The sequence below is a fragment of the Pseudonaja textilis genome, chromosome 1 (genome assembly GCF_049901715.1).
Source record: "Pseudonaja textilis isolate UNSWEBS1 chromosome 1, rPseTex1.2, whole genome shotgun sequence".
Classification (NCBI taxonomy): Eukaryota; Metazoa; Chordata; class Lepidosauria; order Squamata; family Elapidae; genus Pseudonaja; species Pseudonaja textilis.
Window position 1 is genome coordinate 298,966,140 of NC_141990.1, and position 26,400 is coordinate 298,992,539.

Consider the following 26,400-nt stretch of genomic DNA (forward strand, 5'->3'; position numbering starts at 1 on the left):
TCTCCCCACCCAACTAAACTGCTTTCCAGCTCCATTCTCTGTGCAGGGCAACAAAAGAAGACCCAGCCGATCAGCTGGGACTTGGGGGGCAGAAAATACATGGGGGCGGGGCCAGCAGAGGTGGGATTTCCCAGTTCTCCAAACTACTCAAAATTTCTGCTACCAGTTCTCCAGAATTGGTCAGAACCTGCTGAATGCCACCTCTGCCTAGGTCCTTCTCATAGGTAGTACAGTTGAACCAGGTGCTGCCTATTTTGTACCTGAATTGTGCTTTTTCACCCTTACCATCCATCTACCTTGTCCCTTTTGAGACAAAAAGAGGCAAACTAGATGGAGAATGAAATCTTATTCTGCAGCCAGTTAACATTTATAGCCTCTTGAGTATCTGTACCTTACTATAAAACACATATTAATAGCAGTGTAAATATAACAACAGAATGTGTTGCTTTCTGGGAGCTTTGTGAGACCAAGATTTGTTAGATTAATTCCTGGTATATAAAGACAAAAAATGTTTATTCCCATCTTAATTTGCTGAGCATTTAAAAAGCAAAGATTATACCAAGAACTTATAAGAACATAACACATCTCCTTTTACCTGTACTAATATTCCAAAGAAAGCAGATCCTATTTACACAATTTATAAGGAAAAGAAAACAGAAGCCTGTGACCAAAAAACAAAACAAAACACAGAAAAATGGAGGGGAATATCCTCAAAGAGCAAATATTTGGGAGAAAAGGTAAGTCTTAATCATGCTTAGTAAGTAATTATTGCTTACTAACCAATATTTGCTAACCATTATTATCAAACCATGCTTAGAACATCATCATAAAATGCCCAAGCAGTTTAGCTTGTTAATAAACAGTTAAGGATTTGCTGCTCACAAAAGTCCTTAATTTCATTTTTTTCTTATTTTATTATTTATTTGAAATAAATATAATATTTTTATCTACATTGTAGTTTAGTTAATTTATTTAAAAAGTTATTATCATTGTTGTCTGCCAGAAATGAAGTTGATTCCAATGGATTGGTCAATAGTTTAGATGGTCTGATCCAGAGGTGGTATTCAGCAGGTTCTGACCAGTTCTAGAGAACCGGTAGCGGAAATTTTGAGTAGTTTGGAGAACCGGCAAATACCACCTCTGGCCCCGCCCCCATCTCTTCTCTGCCTCCTGAGTTCCAGCTGATTGGCTGGGTCTTCTTTTGTTGCCCTGTATACGAGAACGGAGCTGGAAAGCAGGTTAGTGGGGTGGGGACGGGATGGGATTTTGCAGTAATCTTCCCCTGTCACGCCCACCACTGGTCTGATCACTATCTTACACATGTTTTCTACAGTATTTGTTTGGCAGAAAGGCTAAGTCATAGGGATATAGATTCATCTAGGTTAAAAGTGTGAATTAAGTTGGCTCCTTAAAACATGGATCAAATTAAATACGCCTCCAGCTTAACACCACATTTGAAAGAGCCTTGTGTTGTGTGACATATCCTCCATTGGTCTCTTTCAACCTCCCCTCCTCCCAAATAGGTATAGAGTCTATGCTAATCAGCTAGCAGGAGAAGGAGTAGTTAAGGTGCTGGCTGATCTAAGTTTTAGACCTGCCATAGGCTTGAATGCCAGTTGAATGACTTTGGACCAATCATTGTCTCTCAGCCCAACTCAACTCCCAAGGTGGTTGTTGTGAAGAAAATAGGAGGCAGGAGAATTAGATATGTTCACATCCTTGAGTTATTTATAAAGTAATAAAGGCAGAATAAAAATCAAATCAATTAATCAATCAAACAAATAAATGACGACTTTAATTTTATTTTACCATATCTTTCAGGGGGGGGAGGGTAGTCTCCAGCCTGACCTCACAGACAGAGTGCTATTGCTGCCATCTTGATTTTCCCAGGAATACCTCTAGTTTTATGCAATAGCCAGAACTGTTGAAATAAAGAGCAAAGGGAGAGAGCGATATAAAGAAGGTTATTACAGAAGATCAGAGCATAACCGATTGATGCAACCAGAGCGGCTTTATTGACTGGCCTCTGGATAAAATTGCTTACTACTTTAAATGCCATTCATTAGTGGAAAAGCAAGATACAATTTCAGTAAACCTAAATCTATAAAACAAGATACTTCATGCTAATTCATAATAAAGATCATAGCCAGTTGTGCTGATTTGTCAGAGATTGGAATTATTGATAAATACACCTCCTTTTTCATGCAGCTGTTGTTTACTCCCACATTAGCCACTGTAATTAAACACTTCACCCGTATTCCACAAAGTCATTTCAGGTCAGAAGAATGGAGTGATTGCTATTCTTTTCTGGTTCTGCCCAAGGCTGAGTTAAAAGAAAAAGAAAAAAAGAGAACATCATCCTTCATTTCTCTATATTAAGTAATGGATGAAGAAGAATGCTGGCTTTGAAAAGGGCATTCTGTTCCATTAATTATTGCCCTAAAGAACCAAAGAATTTATACCGTTGCCCTTCAAACTAGGTTCCTTTCATCCAAAGCCAAAAGAAGTCACCACAACTTTCATTTCTCACTTTCCTGTGTCCATATTTTTCATCAAATATTGGGGCTCAGTTTCACTTCTTCCAACAGTAGCACAAATGTAATCTCTAAACTATCCTGGTACCTCCAGTCTTCCAACATTCCTTAGGGACTATCAGGATTCAATGCATTCATAGATGATGTTGAAGGCACAGAGCAGAGCTATCAAAGGACACCATATTTTCAGGAAGGCTAAAACTCTGAAGTAGAAAGGTCTTTGTGCAAATTGAGTGAACAGAAAATAAAAAAAATGAAATGTAATCATATCCATTTGTATACATCTTCATCCTGGAGATGTTCATAACATCAAAAGAGCTCATAGTCACCTTATAGGGGAGAAAGGTGGCATAAAAAGCCAATAAATAAATCTCACAGTATAAACTTAATAGTTAAATATTATTTATGAACAATTATAAAACAACACTTAATGTTGTAAGCCACCTAGAATCATCTTACGGTGAGATGGAGAGCAGACACATTTAATAATAACAGTGCTGCTTTATATAATATATAATAATATTAATAGGCACACACTGTTTGAAAGATCAATAATTGGCATAATAATGAGACAAAAACATTTCAAATAGCAGCAAAAACAAAACAACTAAAAGGCCAAATGCCTGTGGAGATTCTCAGTCATCCAGTCATAGTTGTTTCAAAGGTGCTTTTTGCTTCAAAAGACAATTGGATTGTTTTTTTTTCCTTTGAGGAAGAAGAAGGAAACATTTCACTTCTCATTAAAGAAGCTTCAGCAGTTCTGATGGTGGGGAGAATGGAAGGATTTTAAAAAGACCTCTTTCACCAATACTATTAATCCTAAAAAACAAAAACAAACATTTCTGGATATATTCCAGCCAGCAACTGAAACATCTCTTGTAGATGCAGTCAGCCAGGGGTTTCCCAACTGAGGCTGGAATGAGAAAGATTAATCTTTCCCAATTGGGCACTTCTGGAAGTTTTGGGGGTTTAGAAGATAACCTGATTGAGAAAAGGTGATCTAGATGAGAAGCAAGGACAACCCAGATGTAGCGGGATTCTGATATATTTTGGGCCATTTTAAAAAAATTTAACGTGTACGTTAGTGGACAAAAGCTAGAGGTGCATTATTGTGCCTAATCTGGAGGCCAGGTAGTTCTGTTTGGGAGAGTGGCAAGGAGGGGCGTGTGCAACTTAGTTTATTAGCATGGGACATAATTGCACTCTGTCAAAAAGTTCCTGACAGTGTAAGAGCCAAACAGAACTATCAGCCAAAGCCCTCTGAGTATATACACAAGTATCTACATGTGTATACCTATGTGTATACCTATTTATATAACATGTATAAGATGTGCTGTGTATGTGTATGAGTAGATATATTCTTTCTTTTGAAAGCAGTCAACAGCATTTCATTTTTAATGTGTTCCAATATGCTCACACTAAAAAATGACAATAAAGATTATCTTAATCTATATCAAATCAGAGGAAGCTGGATTTTTCTTTCTACTGAGGCAATGATTTCAGTAGTGCAATCTGGGATCACTAGTTACATCTTATCCTTTGAAAGTTGGGTGATAAGCCTCCGGTTGCAAGAAAGTTGAATACAAGTATTCCTATGAACCCAGTTTTTCCAGAATTGGACAAGTTATAACAGGCATTTGAAAAAGGGCATTTCTCCCTAGTCAGAGGTATGTATTAAGGAACTTCCATTTAGTTAGCTGTGGCTTTATTTCCTTCTAGTTTGAGATTATTTCGGAGGATGCTGACTCAGAGTGTTGATCGTGAATCAGCCCTGACAGTCTGTGGAAAAGGAATGCCAGGATATTTCACCCTTGTCTCCTTCCTCATCAATTTGGGTCAGTTTCATGTCGCTTGATTCTGCAGGAACCAATACATTTTCCAGGCCACTGCACAGTAGAGATAATAATTTTGCAATTGTTTGCTGCTTCCAGAATGCAATAGAGATTAGAGACACTTCACCAGTGATTCCTTTTCTTCTTCTTTTTTCCACTCCAGTTTGTAGCTCTTCCATTGATTGTTAATTATGTTAATTATGGGGTTGAGGCCCCTAAAAATCATTGGGATTAACAACATTTTGAAGACCAAGAATTGCACTTCACATTTACTGGAGTGCTGAAGTTTGCAACATTGTAAAGTTCGGCAGTGTTAGAGGAGAAGTCTGAGTTTGTCTTTCATCTTTTATTACAGCAAAATATTTTTCAGATGTTTCCCTTCAAAATGGTGGGAAATTGCACCTTCAGTTTTCAGCAATCATCATTAAATGGGACACTGAAGATCAAACTAGGAAGCAGGTCACCAGTTTTCCAGCCCCCTTTTTAAAATTCATCTGATTGTTCCTATTGGAAATTGTTTATTTGCAAACTTCAACAATCACAGTGTATTTTAAAGGCATTCAAAAGCATTTGTTGTAGGTATTTTTGTGAAGTGTAACAAGCCTGGGAATATTTTCCTCTGACTTAGGCACAGGAAAGTTTTAGCTGGTGGTCTTTCATTCAGGCCTTTCCTCACCGCTGAGTTGGTGTTGTCAATCCACCCTTTAAGTAGCTGAAAAATCCCCTGGCATAAAATTTGTCACCCCATCGCTGACCCCTATCCTGCCAGTTTCAAGACACATTAGTCACTTGATTTCCTTCTAAAGCAATGGGTGACAAAGATTTGTCATCTGCTTATCTCCTATGCTGAAACCAGTAGGAGAGAAAGCTTTAGATATCACTGCCTGTATTTCAATCTGTTGTTCACTGCTGGCTGGAGTTTTTGTTCAGACAGTGGTTACCAATTGGTTGGTTCTCCTCTCATCCATGCCAGGAATAAAAGCAGTATTCTTTCTTCTTTTGTGTGAGTGCTTTTCACTGACATTTATTTATTAGAATTTTATCTGGCCTTTATTATCTTTATAAATAACTCAGAGTCACAAACATACATAATGTGCCTTCCCCCGCTTATTTTCCTCATAACAACAACCGTGTAAGGCAGGCTGGGCTGAGAGAGAAAGGGACTGGCCCCAAATTACCCACCAGGCTTTCATGACTAAGGTGGGACTAGAATTCACGTTCTCCTGGTTTCTAGGCCAGCACCTTAACTACTACACCAAACTATGCCTTTTATATCTACTGACTTCACCATCTTCTCAACACTTTCCCCTCTAGTGCAATTGGGCAGGGAGAATGCTTGCCAGTTTCACCTGATCTTAAAAAAAAAGGCTAGTGTTCACTGCTTCCATGGTGGACAGCAATCAGTTACTAGAGAAGAAGGGGTATTCCTGCCCAGAATGGGACAACTCACCACAGCCAACTCACCATGGCAAACTCGCCAGTCAACTTGCCATAGCCACTTCATTACAGTCAACTTGCCATAGCCAATTCGCCATGGTCAACTTGCCATAGCCAACAGGACAACTCACTATGGGACAACTGGTTGCAGGACAATTCAACAATTCAATTCAATTATTTAAAATAATTAAAAAATATTTTTTCATTTACATTTTATTTTGCTCCTCCTTTGTATTCCTTTCTTTAATTATTCTATTCCACTATCTCTTCTATATTAGTCTTACTCTTGTCCCACAGCAAGTTGTCTGGTGGCAAATTGGCTGTGGTGAGTTGCCCATAGCCAGTTGTCTTAGATCTGTACGTGTACTGGGGCAAGTCAGTAATGCAAATCAGCCCATATTATTTTGTGTTCAAAGAATCAGCAGAAAGCTAAGGAGGGGCAGGAACAATGACATTGCAAAAGTTGTAGGATTATACTGCCCTCTGTCATGTGCCCCTTCCCAATTATCTCAATGGGTGCTAAATCACCACACAACATATATCTCCATTTCCCAACCTTTGCAACTTTAAGGTGTGTGGGCTTCAATTCCCAAAGTTCCCCAGCCACCATGGTTGGCTGGGGAATTCTAGGAGATGAAGTCCCACACATCTTAAAGTTGCAAAGGTTGGAAAACTTTGTCATATGTATAACTATCGTTTTGTTGGCAGAAGGGAGAAAATGTCACTTTCACTCCAGATCAGATATTCTGACATTAGGCAGCTTTGGCTAGAGGTGAAGGATGAGAGGTAGTATCATCATAAAATGATGTTAATATCTTATTTAAAAAAACTGGAACTGTTTTACAGTAAATACTTTTTATATTGCGAATATTAAAGCATTTATATTCTCCCCGCCCACATCTTTTGGAATGTTGAACTTAGAATTAAAATTTTACAATTCAGCAAAACAGATTGTCTCTGTGAGACAAATATTTCCTCTTCTTCCCCTTGCCAAGTTCTTTTTGTTATAAACTTGCATTTTTTTCAGACTTTCTTCGGTCTGCATGTGAAGCAAAGCCTAGGCCATCTTCAGTTATTTGTTGCATTCATTTCCTACAGATAGGGACTAGAAAAAATAATATATTTTCTAGAGTAAAAATATTGGTATACTTTAATTTATCTGCTTATTTTCTTTTCCCGTGAAACTTTATTTGACAAAACTATCATCACCATCATTCTAAGAAACCTGCTTCTGATAATATTGTTCAGCATTTCAGAATGTATATGCCTAATATTTCTAATTACACCTATCATGTTTTACTAACTGTGGATCACTCTAAAGGCAATGGCAGAATGTATATTTTAGCGATTACTAATTTTCAACAACCAAAATTCACCCCTAAAGATTCTCAACTGCATTACTCTGAGCAAGGACGGATATAACTTTACAAGGCTTATTTAGATGGGCCCTGGCATGGTATTATTAAAAGTCAACTTCAAAGGCAGAAAACAGCTCCTCTGCCTCAAAAGATTTTGTAGCATTGGTTGATAAAAATTATCATGAAGAAATGATAGAGTATGATTTTTTTTCTGTGCCTTAGAGTCAGCTTTAACTCTTGGTGACTGCCTGGACTAGTCCCTACAATTTTCTTTCTTATTCTCTCTTTTTTTAAAAAATATATCTTTACTACATTTCAGAGTCAAACTTTAAACTACAAACTAAAATAAATTTTCAGAACTAGTTTGTCATTTCCTCTTTTCTTCCTAGAGCTGAAAAAGAGTGATTGCCCCAAGATCACCTACCTGGCTTTGTTCCTAAGACAGGACTAGAAATCACAGTCTCCAGGTTTATAACTCGATTAATACCTTAATCACTATACCAAACTGGCTCTGAGACAAACTTTATCTGGTCTCAAAAATTATTAAAATTTATTTGGCAATCCAGTTCAAAATTTCCTTTTGGCATTGACAAGTCATGCTAATTAATGGGCAGTTAGACTAAGAGATTTCATAGGCCATCATAAAAATGATGTCATTCTTTATGAAGTGGAAAAAGCACAGTAAAACTGGTATGACTGGCTGAACGAGAGGTCTATATGCCAAAACAGATAGAAAAGGAAACAATCTGAAACTACTAGACATTCAGATTGCTTGTGCTATAACAGAATGTATAACCTCCGATATTACCTTGTTTAAAAGGAAATTGACCCAATTTAAAAAAAATCTTGCCAATCTGATCAATTGCCTTTGACAAAGTTGGCTGGGAACTTAAGGAGCTGGACAAACATACCTAGATGGTAACAGATTGTGAAGCTGTATAACAATTACCGGTAACTCTAGCTAAAGATATGTATGGCAAGGAAACTAACAGTTCTTATGAATCTTTAAACTTACTGGGATTTTGACAAGGTTAATCAGCTTGTGTCCCATAGCTTGCATATAGCACCTTGTTTAGACACTCAAAGTTCCTTGGAATATTATGTCAAAATTCAGCAGTGCAAATCAATCCTTCCTTCCTTCCTCTCTCTCCCTTCCCCCCTCCCCCTCCCTCCCTTCCCTTCTTCCTTTCTTTCCTTTTGTTCACTTACTTAGTATATAAACTGTTCTAATCAAATGGACTCTGAGTGGCATCTGATCCTCCAAATCCATAATTTGGATTAAAAACAGACAAGATAAATAGGAAGATAAACAAACATTATCAGTGATGTTATCAAAATAAGAACTTTTAAAATGCCAGAATAAGCCTGGAAATAGGTTTAACTTAAGTTTGTGTGAGGGTAAAAAATATAATTATTGCTATTCTTTAATCCCACTGAAATTTTCAAATCATGAAAATTTAAATCAGAATGTCCATATTATTAGAAGGCCTTCTGCAGATTTTTGGCAATCAAGGAGACCTCTGGCCAGAAACCATTACAACTCCTATAGCCCAAGGAAGATTTAGCATTAACACGGCTTTTAGGAGGCAGAACTGTGAATAGAATGCCCAGAATACATTTGTCCACTGAGGCTTAATTTTATTTGACACAGAAATTGGTCTGCAAGTCCCTACAAAACAAAGATGCTCTGAGTCTTGGCAAAGGCTCCACATTCTTCTCAGTTGCTTCAACCTCAACTGGAGATCTTGTCACTTGTGAAACTTCCATATGGCAGGCTGCCCATAGTGAATGGCATCTACTGAAGGATATCTTAACTGGAAATATAAAGAGAAATAACAAGCAGGAGGAGATAGGAGCAATAGATAGGTAAGATTGACCCTGCAGCAGAATGCAACTTCCTGGGGCAGCTGCCAGGAACTTGCCAAAGATGCTTGCTCTCTGTAGTTTATCCGAGAAGTTGCAAGTTTAATTTTCTAGTATAAATCTCCTGATGCAGCAGTTTTTAAAAGGCATCTTCAACACATTCACCCCAGTCAGAACAGCTCCATAACTTTGAAACTGGTTATCTGAAAGAGCATTTTCTCATATATAAACCCCAAAATCTTCTTGAGAGCTTACAGTGGCTACATTCACATGGCATACTGATTTGCAATTTGGTCAGCCACATATACATATGATAGCAGCAGAAAGGTGCAGAGAGATCGAGAAGCACCGCAACTGGTGCTGGATTAAATTCCCCTGACATTTTTCTTATAGTCTGTCTTTAATGTCTTTTCCCACTGTTTCTTCACTATTTTTCTGAAATTTACATAAATGTTTCTTCCAAAAGAAAGGGATTAATGTAATATATGCGTGTATTGGAAAACTGGCACCCAATAAAATTAAAACGCCCAAATTCCTTCTGGGCCTCTTTAGAACTCAACCTTTGATGGGTGGGTGTAGGCCAATATTTTGTTGTAAGTGATAGGATTCAATTTTTTTTACTACCGGTTCTGTGAGCGTGGATTGGTGGGCGTGGCAGGGGAAGGATACTGTAAAATCTCCAGTCAGAAGTGGCATTTACTGGTTCTCTGAACTACTCAAAATTTCCGCTACCAGTTCTCCAGAACTGGTCAGAACCTGCTGAATAGTACTTCTGAAATGCACCCATCTACCCTAAAAAAGACAAAGTAGAAGCAGAAGGGAGGAAATCACTAATGCCATTTCAGTCCATTGGGTCAATCCATTTGTAATAGGTTGCGTAATAGGCATTGTAATAGGCTGGTTTTCCCAGTTGCAATGTATCATTGTGAAAGTTGGACCATAAGAAAGGCTGAGCACCAAAGAATTGAGCCTTTGAACTATGGTGCTGGAGAAGACTCCTGAAAGTCCCTTGGATTGCAAGGCAATCAAACTGGTCAGTCCTAGAGGAGATCTATCCTGACTATTCTTTAGAAGGCCAGATTCTGTAGATGAAACTCAAATACTTTGGCCACCTAATGAGAAGGAAGGACTCACTGGAGAAAAGCCTATTGCTGGGAAAGATTGAAGGCAATTGAAGAAGGGGACGACAGAGAATGAGGTGGCTGGATGGAGTCACTGAAGCAGTCGGTATGAGCTTAAATGGACTGCAGAAGATGGTAGAGGACAGGAAGGCCTGGAGGAATGTTGTCCATGGGGTTGCGATGGGACGGACATGACTTCGCTACTAACAACAGTAACAATAGGCTACATTTCTGTATAGCATTTCTGAATGGGTAATCTCTCAACTTCCTAAAACCATTTGCAAGAGCATCCAGAACACGTTCCTCAGGTTCTCAAAGGAATTGTAGATCTGTTAGTCATCTGAATCTAGACAATTGCTTGCGTGATTGAAATGAGTAAATTAACCAGGGCTAAGCATGAGAAGACAGTGAGTGACCTTTCAGACAATATTGAAGTAGGCAACTATCTCTGAGAAGACTTTTTCACAACTGGCATTTCAATTATGCTATGCTGTCCAAGTCTTCCTTGATACATTCCTATTGTACGATTCTGTATTCTGCTTCATGTTTAAATTGCACATCTGCTTATTTGTTAGACACCATGCAGAAAACTATGCGACAAGAAAACCTGTGAGTATGAAATAAACATAAATATAGGTTGTGTCTGAAAGTATCATTATGGCTTTCAGCACAAGAAGCATTCTATAGACAAGAAATGACAAGTAAACCTGAGTGGTTAATTATTGTGATGTGGTAGAATTTTGTCACAGGGACTGTAAAATAAAATCAAGAGAAGATTTGATAATAGAAAAATATATCTGCCAATTAGATATATATGTACAATTATCAGAAATATTTAAACTGGATCAAAGATTTTATGGTTTTGAACAAGATAAAACTGAGTTTGAAGCATAACTCTTTATTAATGTTATTGCTAAAATGTATACACTTTTATTGAAATATGAGATAGAAGAACAGGTGAAAGAATGCATGATTAAATAGAATAAGATCGAATTCACAGAGATAACTAAACTTTGATGAGAGAAAAGCCAGTATCTACATTTATGTTGAACACAGATCCTTCATATAATTGTTGCATAAAACAGAAAACGCACTTATGGTTTGTTGTTTCAATGATTAGAAAAAGACTGGATAATAGGAAAAATGAGTTTTTGTAATTATAGAGAACAGCAAATTCTGAATTTGCTGCAAATGAAATTGGAAGCTGCTTCTTCCTGTTAGAGAGCGAGAGAGAGAGTAAAGAAAATGACAGCAATGGCTGCTGTGAAGTTAAATAACATCTGTATTTCCACAGTATAATTCTTTCAGTTTCTTTCAGGGCTATTTTGCTATCACATATCACTTTTACCTATGTAATAGCAGCTTGCTTATCTCACACAAGGATAAGCACACATTATTGTTGCTAATTAATGAGGGCAGAGTTGAGCCACTGTTGCAACAGAAAGAGAGCATGGAAATATGTGTTAATGAGCAGCTGGAATGAAGTAGAGGAACTTGTATCTATTTAAGTACAATAACTATAATGGAAATGGAATATAATCAAGATATTGACTAAAGTATTGATCTAACAATACTAATCTAAATTATTTTCATAATAACTGCCCATTGTAAAATAAAAATCAACCTACTTATACCTACCTATCATACTTACTTATCTGCCTAAGGTATCTATCTACCTACCTGTCTTTCAGATTGGAAAGTATTATCCTGAGAAATAAGAAATGTAGTCCTTTATTTTATGTTTTAACATGTGTCCATAATATCGTAAAACATGTGCAAATGAGTGCAACATTTAAATACTACAATATGAATTTAATACAATATGCAATATCTTTTTAGGGATGCCTACATATATTTGAAGTTATTTGTGTAATGTTATAATTATGTATATTGCTTTTCTTCTGGATAAGAACTTAATGTAGTTAAGGATTTTTGTTTAAAAGTTAAAACAGCTTTCAAAATATATTATTTAATGCACTTTTCAAAATATATACTTTTTTTAAAGAAAGAACAATGCAACTCCCTGAGAAATTTGTACCTCACAGCTAAGACAGATCCATCTACTGCTGTATAACACATAGATTGATCTTGAGAGATAGTGCAGAAAAGTATTTTTAGAATGTTAGTCACCCAAATGTATCAATTCCTATCATATCCATACAAACATTCCAGAACATGATGACAATGACAGACAAGGTCACTCTGTGATGGCCAATTCAGACATGGAATTTTGAGGAATTGGGAAGAAATTCATTAATTTCTAGGCACATAGAGGTGATGAATGCATTTTCCACAAGGACAAGATTTTAGCAAACCATATCTTGGCTTAAGAAAAATCAGACTACCATGAGATGGCAGCAGATTCTTCTATGGGCCAGATATGGCAGGCCTAACAAAAATACAGATGCAGAAGTATCTTTAAAAACAATAATCCACTGCCTTCGAAAGAATACCCAGGTAAAATGAAGGTGATAGGTTTGGAGCGTTCCTAGATAAGATAGAAATTGCACAATGTCTTTATTGTTGGTATTAAGGCAGAGGGTAAGCAATCTCTTTAAGCCACTGATCATACAGATAGTCCTTGACTTATCATCACAACTGAGTCCTAAACGTCCTTTGCTAAGCACATCACATATTAAGCGAGTAACATGGTTTTTAAATGAATCTGGCTTCTTCTTCTCCTTCTCCTTCTCCTTCTTCTTCTGCCATATCCGCCATTAGATGTTGGCAATCATGTTGGCAACCCTATTTTTTTTCCTGCCATTATCATGATTTTCCTGGGAAATATATCGTGTAGTAGCCTTCCCTTTGCTTTCTATACTGCTATGCACACGCTGTTCAAGTGGCTGCTACCACACTGTGTGCTGTTCTTCTGAAGCCATTCCGACCAATATGGCCTCCTCCTTCAATCAATACTGATAAGCCTGCTGCCACTCACTAGGCCTGTTGGTCCATGGGAGGTATTTGATTCTCTCCAACCTGCCATTACAGCATAAAGCCATACTGGGTAGGGACCCCCAATCCAATCGGGGACGTGCTCTGCAGGGGTTCCAGGCTCCCCCTGAAGTCAAATGCTTTCCCAGAGGAACCTGGTTTACTCTCCTCACTAAGGTGACCCAATCTGTGCTGTAAAAGAGATAGAAAAAGTACTGGCCTTTTTTTTGTCATCTGGATCACTGCCATCAAGATCTGTTAGCATTACTTCCAGCAGATCTATGATATAGCAATGGTCTGTATTCAGACAGGGACAATGGACATCACCTACCCCTTAGTCCTGTGAACTGAAAATGAATCTGGCACTTTATCTGCACAAAGCCTGTGCTCTATTAAGCAGCTGACAGAGCAGAGCGGAGCAGAGCAACTAAAAGGGAACCATCTCACTGGATTTCCCTAGAAGCACAGAGGATTTCTGACAAATTGAAACTCTCAAACTCTCTACGCCACACAGATCTTCCCATGATCCATTTGTGAACACATGCGATTGCTGAGTCAATTTGAAATACCTGCAGCAAAAAGGGTGCCCTGTATTAAAAGATGGACAGAGCAGCTCTGCTTTTTGCAAAGTAAGATCAGTTGCAAATTTGGTGGGAGGGACAAAGGCAGAGACATAAGCAGTCTGGAGGCTCAGAAAGCAGATCTTTCACCTACTATTCCCTCTTGCTGCACACTGAGCCTGTCAACAGTGCATTTGTTTTATTACAGACAAGATGCTATAATACAATCCTGTACCAAGCTAGTGGAACTGTATAAAGCCTTTACTAAAAGGCAATGAAAACTATACGGACGGAAAGGCAAGTGATTAACACAAGTCCACCAAGACCAGATCTTCTATTGTAACTGATGCTATTTCTATATTTTTTATATCTTTTGATGTTAATACTGGAAATAACTAGGAGTTTTGTATCATTATGACAGGATAAACATGTAATAAACACACATTTTGTTATTGCTACTGACTAATTTTACCTCCTGCTGGGAAATTAGAACTATTCCAATTGACTTTCAATCATCCTGAGATACACCTTTAACTCTATTCATTAACAGCTCTCTTTTAGGCAAGCAGGACATCCTTATTATGTGCTACAGTATATAAACATTTGCAAAACCTTTGTGCAGTTTTGTAATTTGTCTTTTGAGCCATGGAGCAGAAACTTGGGTGTATTAGGCTTTCTATTCTTATCTAGAAAAAAATAAACAGAAATTTCCATTCCTTACAGCTCTTTTGGCATTCATCCCAAGGTGGCTTTGGCTCTCATCACGCCATGCATTGGCTCCAGAGAACCACAAAGAAAGGAAGGACAAGCTACTTGTAGAGGAACCTCTTTAAGAGCTCATGCAGTCCCACTGCTGTTCTTCTGCTCATGAAAGCGGGAGGTGTTCTAGGTTTCAACTATCTTTAGTTATTATTTTTTAATGTGCAGAGCTGTAATCTGAAATAATGCTTTTTACATAAGGAAGAGTGCTTTTGGATCTGCCAGTACCCACCTTACAGTATACTTCATTTTGTTGGGTCTGTTTTTTCAGGTTCTCCCTATTTGTAGCCTATACTCTGTGCACTGGTATCCAGGCATTTGAGCTCTTTAGCAGTGGCTTTTCTCAAATGTGCCTGTTCATCTTCTGGTGATTCATGAGCACCCCTTCCTTCTTAGCACTTCCTTCCTTATTTAACGTTTAATACTTTGAGATTATGCTGTGAGTGTTTTTCTGGGTATTGATCTCCCACCTCTTCAGTTTTAGTCTAAAACCCACCAGAAAACCTGAGCAAGGTGTCTTCCAAACATTCTTCCCATACTTTCGTGAAATTTGTCTCTCACCAAAAGCCCTTCCCATAGATAATACAGGTAGTCCTCAATTTATAACAGTTCATTTAGTGACTGTTCAAAATTACAACGGATTGAAAAAAGTGACTTATGACCATTTTTCACACTTATGACCACTGTAGCATCCCCATGGTCATGTGATCAAAATTCAAATGCTTGGGAACTGATTCAGATTTATGATGGTTGGAGTGTCCTGGAGTCAAATGATCACCTTCTGTGACCCTTCTGACAAGCAAAGTCAATGGGGAAGCCAAACTCACAGTTGGTGTTGTTAACTTAACAACTTCAATGATTCACTTAGCAACTGTGCCAAGAAAATTCATAAAATGGGGCAAAATTCACTTAACAAATGTTTCACTTAACATCAGAAATGTTGGGCTCAATTGTGGTTGTAAGTTGAGGACTACCTGTACACAGCATGTTCCAAGTATCCAAAGGTTTTCAATAATACTTTCCCTTTAACTTGTAATTCTCTTTCAGAATCCTCCATTCTTCATTTGGATCTTCATGATCTTCAGATGGAATTGTGGAGAAAGGGGCCACCTGTTCTGCAAATTCTTTTTCATGCCTGCCAGGTTTTGCTGTCCTTCCATTTTTTTCCAGATTCTTTTTTGGCAGTGTCATTTCTTCTAACATGAAAAGAGAAAGGGATAATGGTTAATACGTTTAATTAGTCAGGTCAGCCTTGTTAGGAATTGATAGTCACCTAACAGTTAGGTTGGAAATATACAAACCAGGATAGACATTTAATACTGTCTCTTTAAGAGAATGCTAAAATTGTAATTGGGTGTGGTTCCTCAAATGGCCATAAGATGGAGCCAGAAACCTGGGTTGTTAGTTCTGTTGTTGTTAGTTGCTAGTTGCTAGATGTTTTGATGTTCGATGTTGGTTGGTTTAAATTTTTCCCTATTGACTGTTGGTGATCGTCATTCTTCTTGGATTGCTGTGAGCCTGTTTACTGAACTGTTTATGATACTGGACTTTGTTATTTGGATTATCCCTGAACTGAAAACTGACTGCATTAACCGTGTATGACTTGGACTGCTTGTTAGACTTTGCTTAACCATTTACTGGAAGTAAAAACCTACATTTTACTATACAGTGTATCTGTGTGATGGTTGTGTATTATTCCTCACCACTCTCACTACATCTCCCTGTGTGCACTCATTCTCCTAACAGGGAATTACCTCAACACTGGTTATGGGCCCAGGCCATACCAGGCTCAGATAACTGAGAGTTAGTGTGAATGCACAGTATCGTAAACAGACAGCTGTTTACTGTTTAATTGTGGGTTACTGTCCTAGTAAAGATGGCACAAGACCTTTCAACTAGTCTATCACTGATAACCCGGTTGGATGGAAGAAACTATGTTTTCTGGTCTATGAAGTGCAGTCTACTTCTGCATAGAGAAGGGTTATGGAATGCAGTTCAGGATCCACCGGATGTAAATGCTTGGGATTCAGATGAAGAGGACGGTGCCAAGAAGCTTGCTGACTTTAAACGGAACAATGAACGAGTTCTTTGTATAATTGGACTAACACTGAGTGACCAGCAACTAGTCCATATTTGTGGAGAGGAGTCTGCTGCTAGGTGTTGGGAGAATTTGGAGAGGATTTATATTCATGACAGTGTAGGACATACATCTTACACATAAACTGTTTAGAGCACGTCTTCTGAAAGGTGGAGATGTTAGCTCATTTGAACTTTATGAAAAGAACTTTTCAAGAGCTACATGAAAAAGAACAGATATTTTCAGAGCTGCATCATCATTCTTTTCTCATTGAAAGCTATGATGATTACGTATCTTCACTGGAAGTCCTCCCCAGAGATAAACTGACATTGACAGACATAACCGGAAGATTGTTAGAAAAGGCAAGAAGACAGCTGGAAAGGGACCAACTGAGGAAGGAACAACCACAAGAGGATTTGTGTTCAACTGCCTATACTGTTAGGAAATGTTTTTCTTGTGGGGCTAAGGGACATATAGCTAGATTCTGTAAGAAGGGAAAACAACAGAATATTGTTAATCACCAGAAGGCTAAGAAGAATGTTAGTTTAGCTATGTCTAGCAATTCAACTGTAAACCATGATTTGTGGGTAGTTGATAGTGGAGCATCGCAGTGCATTACTGAAAAGAGAGAGAGTTTTGTAAAGATGTCTATGAGTAAGCAACCTGTATCATTGGCAAATGGATGGAAGATGAAAGCATCTGGTGAAGGTACTGAATATTGTTCATGTGTAAAGGAGCATTTATCTATATTATATGTACCTAAACTAAAATTTAATTTATTATCAGTAAGGGCTTTAGTTAATCTTGGTTATGTAGCAACCTTTAGGGGAGCTAACTGTATAATAGAGAAAGAGGGTAAAAGTGTTACTGCTACTTTAGAGAATGATTTATATGTTATACATGATGACCAGTTGCAGATGGCTAACTCAGTTTATAACAATGTTAAGCCACATGATGAATGTATACAGTTACTGAGTAGACATCTAGGGCACATTAATTTCAAAATGCTGAAACAAACTGTTGAATTGTCAGAGGGAGTAAAATTAAACTGTAATGCCTGTAATCAGGAGAAAAGCAAGGTTACTCCAGCAAACAGACTGAATGGGTTTAAGACCAAAGAACCTTTAGAGGTTGTGTTTGCTGACATAATTGGTCCTAAGAAACCCAGTTTGGGAAGTGCCTGCTATGTTTTGAGCATAATAGACCATTACTCACAGTACGGTTTCTGCTATTTAATAAAAAACAAAACAGAAACATTCCAACATTTCTTTAATTGGCTAAGGTTTGCAGAAAGGAAAATGAAACATAGGGTAATTACTATAGTTACTGATAACGGGACTAAGTTTATTAACAATAGATTCCAAACGATGTTAAAATTGGCTGGTATCGAGCATAAATGTTCTGCACCTTACAGGCCACAACATAACTCATCTGTAGAATGAAGAGGGCAAATGTTACAAGCCATGGCTCGCATTATGTTATCTGACTCAGGTTTGCCTGAAACACTGTGGGGTGAAGCCATAATGTATGCAAACCATGTTTTAAACAATGTAGTGAACACAACAACCGGTGAATTGCCATTCACTTGTTGGCATGGCAGAAAACCAAATTTAAGTTATCTACACACATTTGGAACTCCAGCATAGGTGCATATTCCCTCACAAGTAAGACTGAAAGGGCAACATAGAGCTAGAACATTATTTTTCATAAGTTACGAAGCCAACCATAGGTCGTTTAGATTTTGGGATCCAGGCACAGCTCATGTTTACTGTAGCGCTAGTGCTAAATTTCTTGAGCATGTTGCGTGGCATCAATTGGAACAGGAATCCAGCAATGATGTTGTAATTGACACCCAAGTAGTCCCTAAAGTTGAAATAATTAAACCATCAATAGCCATTAAAGAGGAAGAACAGGCACAGGAAGAGGTAGAAGAACAGGAGCAGGTGGAACAGGAGAGTCCACCAGTAAGCCCTGTATTACCAAGACATTCAACCCGAGTAACATGACCACCTGATAGATATCAGGCTAGTGTTGTATGCCAAGTGAATACAGTTCCAAATAACTATAATGAACTGAAACTGTATCCTACTAAGGATTAAGCTGCTTGGCAGGAAGTTATGGATAAGGAACTGTTATCCTTAAAAAAGTTGGACGTATACGAAAATGTTAAGTTACCACCAGGTCATAGGGTGTAAATGGATTTATAAACTTAAGACAGGTGTGAATGGGACTGTTACCCATAAAGCCAGGTTAGTAGCACAGGGGTTCAATCAGACAGCAAACGACTACGATGAGGTGTTTGCGACTAGTCTGAAGGCTACTACATTACGAACAGCATTAGTGTGGGCAGCTAAGGAGAAATACATTATAAATCATTTAGATGTAGAGATGGCATATCTGCATGCACCGTTGCAACACACTATATATTTAAAGAAACCTTTAGGTATAAAAAATGATAATACAACTGATTGCTGGAGATTGAAAAAGGGTCTTTATGGCTTGAAACAATCATGATATGAGCGGAACCAGTGCATAGTTAAGGAATTAACTAAGATAGGTTTTGTAGCTGGCATGGCTGATCCATGTTTGTTTAAAAAGGAAAGTGATGGTGTAGTTTCATTATTGCTATTGTTTACTGATGACATAGCATTAATCACCAAAACTGAATTAGAAGCTACTGGAATAATTCCACTGTTAGAAAAGAAATTTAAAATAAAACAGTTAGGTGAAATTAAACAATATCTTGGGTTAAAAATAGATAAAACTAGGGGAGGATATAAAATCTCACAGGCAGATAAAATTAACCAGTTACTGAAGAATTTTAAAATGGAACTTTGTAAACCAGCTAAAACACTGATGAGCCAGGAGTTTAGCCACAGTGATGTAGAGTCCTGTTTTTGATAAGGACATTTATCAATCCTTGATTGGTAGCTTATCTTATCTCAGTAATTGGTCAAGGCCAGATATAGCATACTGTGTTAACCAATTAGCCAGGTTTAATGCTGAGCCTACTGAAAGGCACTGGCAAGCTGCTAAGCGTGTATTAAGATATCTGAAACAAACGATGCATTATGCATTACATTTGGAGCCTAAGGATGAACTAAGTTTAACTGCATATGCCGATGCAAATTTCGCTACAGACGTAAATACATGTAAATCTACGTCAGGTACTGTAGGAAAGGTGTTGATTGGATGGAAGTCTATTTGAAAGAAAAATCTAAGTTTATCAACAATGGAGGCTGAATTCTCATGTTTATCTCAATTATGTACAGATTTAGTTTATTATAAACAACTATTGATTGATATGGGAATTAATGTAGCATATTCTATTGTTGTTTATGAAGACAACCAATCAGCAATACAGATGGCTTCTAATCTTGCTGTAAAGGCAAGATCAAAACACACAGATCTAAGATATCTTAATGTGAGACAATGTGTGCAAAGTAAAATGATTAAACTGGAGTATTGCATGCCAGAGAATAACATTGCAGATCATTTTACAAAAGCCCAAGCTCTGTAAATCATAAGGCTTGCTGTGAGGATTATGGACTTAAACTGTAAGCTGTTATATATTGTCCTACCCAAAGGGGAGAATGTTAGGAATTGATAGTCACCTAATAGTTAGGTTGGAAATATATAAAGGATAGACATTTAATACTGTCTCTTTAAGGGAATGCTAAAATTGTAATTTGGTGTGGTTCCTCAAATGGCCATAAGATGGAGCCAGAAACTTGGTTTGTTAGTTCTGTTGTTGTTAGTTGCTAGTTGCTAGATGTTCTGATGTTCGATGTTGGTTGGTTTGCATTTTTCCCTATTGACTGTTGGTGATCGTCATTCTTCTTGGATTGCTGTGATTCTGTTTACTGAACTGTTTATGATACTGGACTTTGTTATTTGGATTATCCCTGAACTGAAAACTGACTGCATTAACCGTGTATGACTTGGACTGCTTGTTGGACTTTGCTTATCCGTTTACTGGAAGTAAAAACCTACATTTTACTATACAGTATATCTGTGTGATAATTGTGAATTATTCCTCACCACTCTCACTACGTCTCCCTATGTGCACTAATTCTCCTAACTGGAAATTACCTCAACAAACTTCTTCATCATATTCTGCATCTTTGCATTTGACAGATAATGTCCTTCCCTTGAAATTATGTCTGATCTGCAGACAACTGTTCCGCTCAGCACCAAGTTGCCCATTTCCTCCATGTGCTTTTTCCTTCTTGGGGGATTCTTTGGATTCTTCACCTCTGAGGAAGCCTGAGCTTCTCTCCTTCCCATCCCAGGAATGCTGGACAATAATCTTTCCCTACACACCTGTGAGCCATCATCTGGGAGAGGATCTGAAACTGATTGTGCAGATTCAGCACAGTCTCTTGGTCCTCTGAGTTATATGCAATCAACCCTCCTCCTCTAAGTTCAAGTTTTCTTTGAAGTTGTCTCTTTCTTTCTGTGCTCATTTTGCAGGCATCTTCCTGCTGTGTCTGGAGGATTGTCAGTGTCACTCGACATGCCTCCACACCCTCTGCTTTCTTCTCCAGCAATATAATGAACTTGGACTTAGTGCAAACATTGCTGGGATCTTCTTCTGGCAGGAATGAAAATATGGCAAGTATCATAATGATACTCCTTGTCTGTATCTATATGTTTCCCAAAGATTGTATGGCTTCAAACAGCATCTTCTTTTATATACCTTCTTGTTGAGATTCTCCTGCCAAAAAGAAAAAAAAACTTAAAAAGCATGAGCTGATAAGATAAACTCTAATAAGCTGCCCAGTGTTGCCTTCCAGTGAGATGGGTGGCAAATAAATTTAATAAATATATATATAAAATAAAATAAATATTTCTGCTGCTCATGGTGACCTTCTGCTCACTTCCCAGGATACTCTAGGAGTATGCAAATAATCCTGATGAGTCAGAATAATTTCCCATATCTAAAGTGAAAGTGGGCACTACTGATGATTCTAGATCTGGTGCAAACAACACCAGCTGCTCTGGGGACATCAATTCTTTAATTAGAAGTTATTTTTATTTTGAAAAGAAATGTTGCATTAAGTGGAACAAACTCACAGCATTATATTTATAACTAAGAATGTCAATATACCAAAGATAGCACATATCAAGTCATTACTCCCACGTTGGTTATAATAGCAGACAGTTACAAACTATTATTGTTGTAGAAATTAAACAGCATATGATTTAAGGGAAGAGGGGCTCCATGAAACTTAATAGGCCTATCTATTAAGAAGAGGAGGAGGGAGGAAGTTTATCAGAAAATGGGAAGCTTTGGGGAAAATAAGAAAAAAGAAAAGGAGGAGCAGGAGAAAATGATCATGCTTGGGTTAAAATCTTACTTGTGACTGCAGGAAGTGGAGCATGAGCCATGGCGGCGGCACAGTGCTTAGAATTCAGTCTTGTAGGCTAACTCTGCATTCTACTGCCAGGAGTTTAATTCTGACTGGCTGAAGGTTGACTTAGCCTCCCATCCCTGCGAGGTTGGTAAAAAATGAGGACCCAGATTGTTGGGGGCAATATTCTAACTATTGTGGTTCGCCGGCAGCCGGTGCCGATGGCGGACGTATCGGACAGTGAGGACGAAGGGAAACCAGTCAGGGAATCTGGCAAGGACTTGGACAAGGTCCTGCATCCGATGCAGGGATGGGGCCAGAACCATTTGAGAGTGGGGTGCTGCCTTTGGATCTTTCAGAGTCTGGCAGCAGCGAAGCAGAAGACCCCAGGGAGCCTGTTCCCAGTGCACATGTGCACAGAGCTGCTAGAAGGTGAGAGCAGCTGAAGCAGAAGGGGTGACTCAAGAGTAATGCTGGGAGGTGATTGCCCCTCCCATAAGGGATAAAAGTCAGTCCTCAATGATGAAGAGCTTTGCAGGAACCAAAGCAGTTCAGTCAGGGGTGGGATTCAAATTTTTTAACAACCGGTTCTATGGGCGTGGCTTAGTTAGTGAATGTGGCTTGGTGGTCATGTGACTGGGTGGACGTGGCTTGGTGGTCATGTTATTGGCTGGGCGTGGCCAACTCAATATCACTCACATCGAGGCACCATCTCCTCGCATGGCTTCTCATGACTGTGGGGATGCTGCAACAGCATGAAAAATGGTCATAAGTCACTTTTTTCAGTGCCATTGTAACTTTGAATGGTCACTCCACACAAGCAAAGAACCAGCAAAGGAGGGGGAAAAAAATTCCAGAGACTTTGCTGAGACAGGAAGTCTAGTCCTGCCAAGAATGTAATAAGGGTTAATGGACAGGCAGTTTCTGTAAGCAACACCAGAATGTTTCCTTCCTGCCTTTCTTACAGGATTAGGCCAGTAATTTCTTCTATCAACCAGTTCTCTAAACTGCTTAGAATGTTAACAACCAGTTCTAGCGAATAGGTGCGAACCTGTAGAATCCTATCCCTGAGTTCAGTAATCTCCGAGTCTTTTGTGAAGCTCTGTACCCTGGTTGGTTTTTTTTAGGTTGTTGGGTTGGTTTATGTTAGCCTTAATTGGACTTGTTTCTTGGCAGCTTTCGACAGCACTGAAAGTGTGCTCTTATCTGGAGGAACTGTGTATAATGAGTTTTGGCTGCGAATGCAATTAATTCCCAGTGTTGCATTAAAAAAGGTTTTACTTCATTTTGTGTTTTATTAAGTTTGACAAAGCCTGGGTCAAGAACACTGTCTCTGTAAAAAACTTAGAGAGGATTGTAAAAGTACTATGAAGTGGTATATAAGTCTAAGTGCTATTGCTATTAATTCATGTAATGACTAACGTATCTAATCAACTCAAATGCCTAAGCAACCACATTTGCCTCTGAACCCACCAAAGAGCACCTGATGAAGAATCCCAGCCCTACCATCTTGCTCTCTTTCCATTTACCAGGGAAGGGTAAGGGGAAATGGAGAGAAAGAGGTCCATCCTAAGCATGCTTAATCAGAATAATGTCACCGTCGGCCAGCAATGCCTGTTTCTCATCTCACTAAATCTGCACTAGGAGATCCTGCCCTATAGAACAGATTTTGGGTACATAGAAGGAGTCTTGCAATGCTAATGAGGGAATTAAAAAGGATCTGTTGTATAAAGACTTCTTTAATGCAGCAGTTGTTCAATAAGTATAGTGTATATAATTTTGCCTCTTAGCTTCTAAGGATCTAAAGAGGTTTGGGCAATATGTGTAAGCCCAAATTTCTCAAATTACGTGTCTGTGTTTAGAGAATTTATGCAAATCATACATTTTGCAATAAATATAAAATTTAAAGTGTGAATAAAATATATATTTAAGTATAATAGGAGGTTTTAAAAAGGATTGTAATTTCCTAGCCACTAAGATATTGTAATTATCAAGGAAGAACAATAATAAAGAATAAATGAATTTTTGTGTTATCAGTTCTTTTCTATTAGTTCTCCTATCCATTTCAGAAAATGCAGACAAATAATCATTTTTTCTTTGTTTATCCAAAAAGTGAAGTCCAAAAAGGTGTATTAAGGGGATTTTTTTATAGGTAATACTACACTATTTTCATTTTCAAAATTAAGAGAACTGAGAATTAATTGTTTTAATTCTCTTCCAGTTTTTTTAAGCTAAGCTATTTTGTTAAGGGTTTATGAACCCTGAATCAGCTTAATTGAGCCAAAACGGTTTATTTTTTATCTGTGTGGTCACCATAGATACCATTTCAATCTACTAAGAAACGTAGTGCTATTTTGTTCTTAAATTATTTTATCCACAGATGATCCTATGATTTGTTTTGTACAAATCTGACATAGTTGAATTAGACTTGCCTCTTTTTGTATGAGATAAATATAGTAGACAATGGCTACTATATAATTATGCATTACAAAACTGAGATTTGTAAACATAAAGTCTAGTGCTGGATTTTCATATTCTATGACATTAAAATGGCATTAAAATGTGTAATTTCACTCATATGATTTGTACTTATAATTCTATTGTGATTATTTTATCTATTATACAAGTAATAAATACTAAAATAAAGCAGAGTACATAACATTGAGAATTGTACAGATATAAAAATAGACAAAGTTCCTGCATGCAGGATTATGTTTTAAAACCAATGAATGTAGACAGAAAAAAGGGAGAAAGAAGATTAGTCAGGCCACCAAGGAAAAATATAAAGCTGACAATTGTAGCTTAATGATGGAGTTTAGATCTGAGTCAAGACAATCCAGACAAAATCCCTGACACTCTGAGTTAAAAGAACACTGGGTCAATATACTGTATATTTATTCCATCATTGTGACCTCTGGCTCACTTAAAGATATCCAACACATTATTCAACCTGGTCTCTGGACAACTATTTTATCTCAATATTCCTTAATGGGATTTTATGACGATTCTATTAGCTTATGGTCATTTTTCCTCCTAATAGTAAGATGTGTTCTAGTCATCAATGGGCAATAGTCAAAGGAGAGGAAACTGGGGTCATGTGATTACTTTTTGTGACCTTCTGACAAGTAAAGTCAATGGGGAAGACAGATTCACTTAACAACCACTTTACTAAGTTAGCAACTGCAGTGATTCACGTAACAACTGTGGCAAGAAAGGTCATAAAATGGGACAAGATTCAGTTAAACAACTATCTCATTTACAAAAGAGATGTTGGGCTCAATTGTGTCACAAGTTGAGGACTGTAAAAAGAAATAGTGCTAGTTAAGGCAAGTAAAGTATCCCCTCCCCCAAATATATGTACCATGGGAAAAATAAACTGTCAGCTCAGCTATAGAGCATTTTAGACTCAAAGAATGTGATTAGACCACTAAGAGACAGAACAACACTGGGAAACAAGGTCAATGGGAAATAATACCTAGAAGAAAGTGCAACACATCAGTTGTGTCTTTATAGCCTTTATAGACCATAGCCTTTGTTTAAGTCAATGAGCTATTGTCTGTGTATCATCTTCATTACCTCATTATCTTTACCTCATCAAGGTGCATATCGAATCAAACACTGTTGCTATATCTAGTAAATTAATCTACTATACTGGTATATTTCATACTGATATGTATACCATAATTAGCATATGTCTACATAATAAGGTTGCAGCTCCACCCTTCTTTAGGTTAGCCTCTGCTGCCTTTGGTACCATCATTTAGATTTAGAGTTGGAAGGGACCTTGTAGGTCATCTAGTCCAACCCCCCGCCCAAGCAGGAGACCCTACACCATTTCTGAAAAATGGCAGTCCAGTCTCTTCTTGAAAGCCTCAAGTGATGGCGCTCCCACAACTTCCAAAGGCAAGCTGTTCCACTGGTTGATTGTTTTCACTGTTAGAAAATTTCTCCTTATTTCCAGGTTAAATCTGTCTTTGTTCAGTTTCCATCCATTATTCCTTGTCTGGCCTGCGGGTGTTTTAGAAAATAGCTTGACCCCTTCCTCTCTGTGGTAGCCCCTCAAATATTGGAACACTGCTATCATGTCTCCCCTGGTCCTTCTCTTTGAACAATATGTGCTTCAGAGAAAGGCTATCTCTGATTCCCCATTGTTAAAGGATGTATTGAGACATTTCTCTTAAAGTGATCTGACTGGGAACCTGAGCTGAATTACTCCACTTTATCTTACTCCCCAGGATTATTTGTAAATTATAAACAACATGGAGCAGAATCTTGTGTAGTAATGTTTTTGTTAAACAATACATATTTCAAATTTTTTATATTTCAGAAAATGCTGTTTGAAAATGTGGGAAATAAGACTTAAGTCTTGCATTCTGAGTGTGGTGGTGCCTGGGAGCTATGTTGAGCAACTTCTTTTTTGGTTAAGAAAAACAAGTTGCTAACAAGAGTTCTAGTCTTTTAGATTGGATGTTTTGTTTATATGCATCAACATCCTTGGTTTGGAGTAGCTAATATTTCCACCCAGTTTCTATATACATTTTATAAATCTTCACAAGATTTATTATTCCAAT

The 26,400-nt window shown here is 37.9% G+C and overlaps 1 long non-coding RNA gene across 1 annotated transcript in view; it reads left to right on the forward strand.

The window, feature by feature from the left end:
- Positions 1-26,400, forward strand: part of LOC148128271 (uncharacterized) — a 70,576-nt gene that overhangs the window by 43,908 nt on the left and 268 nt on the right. The window lies entirely within an intron of this gene.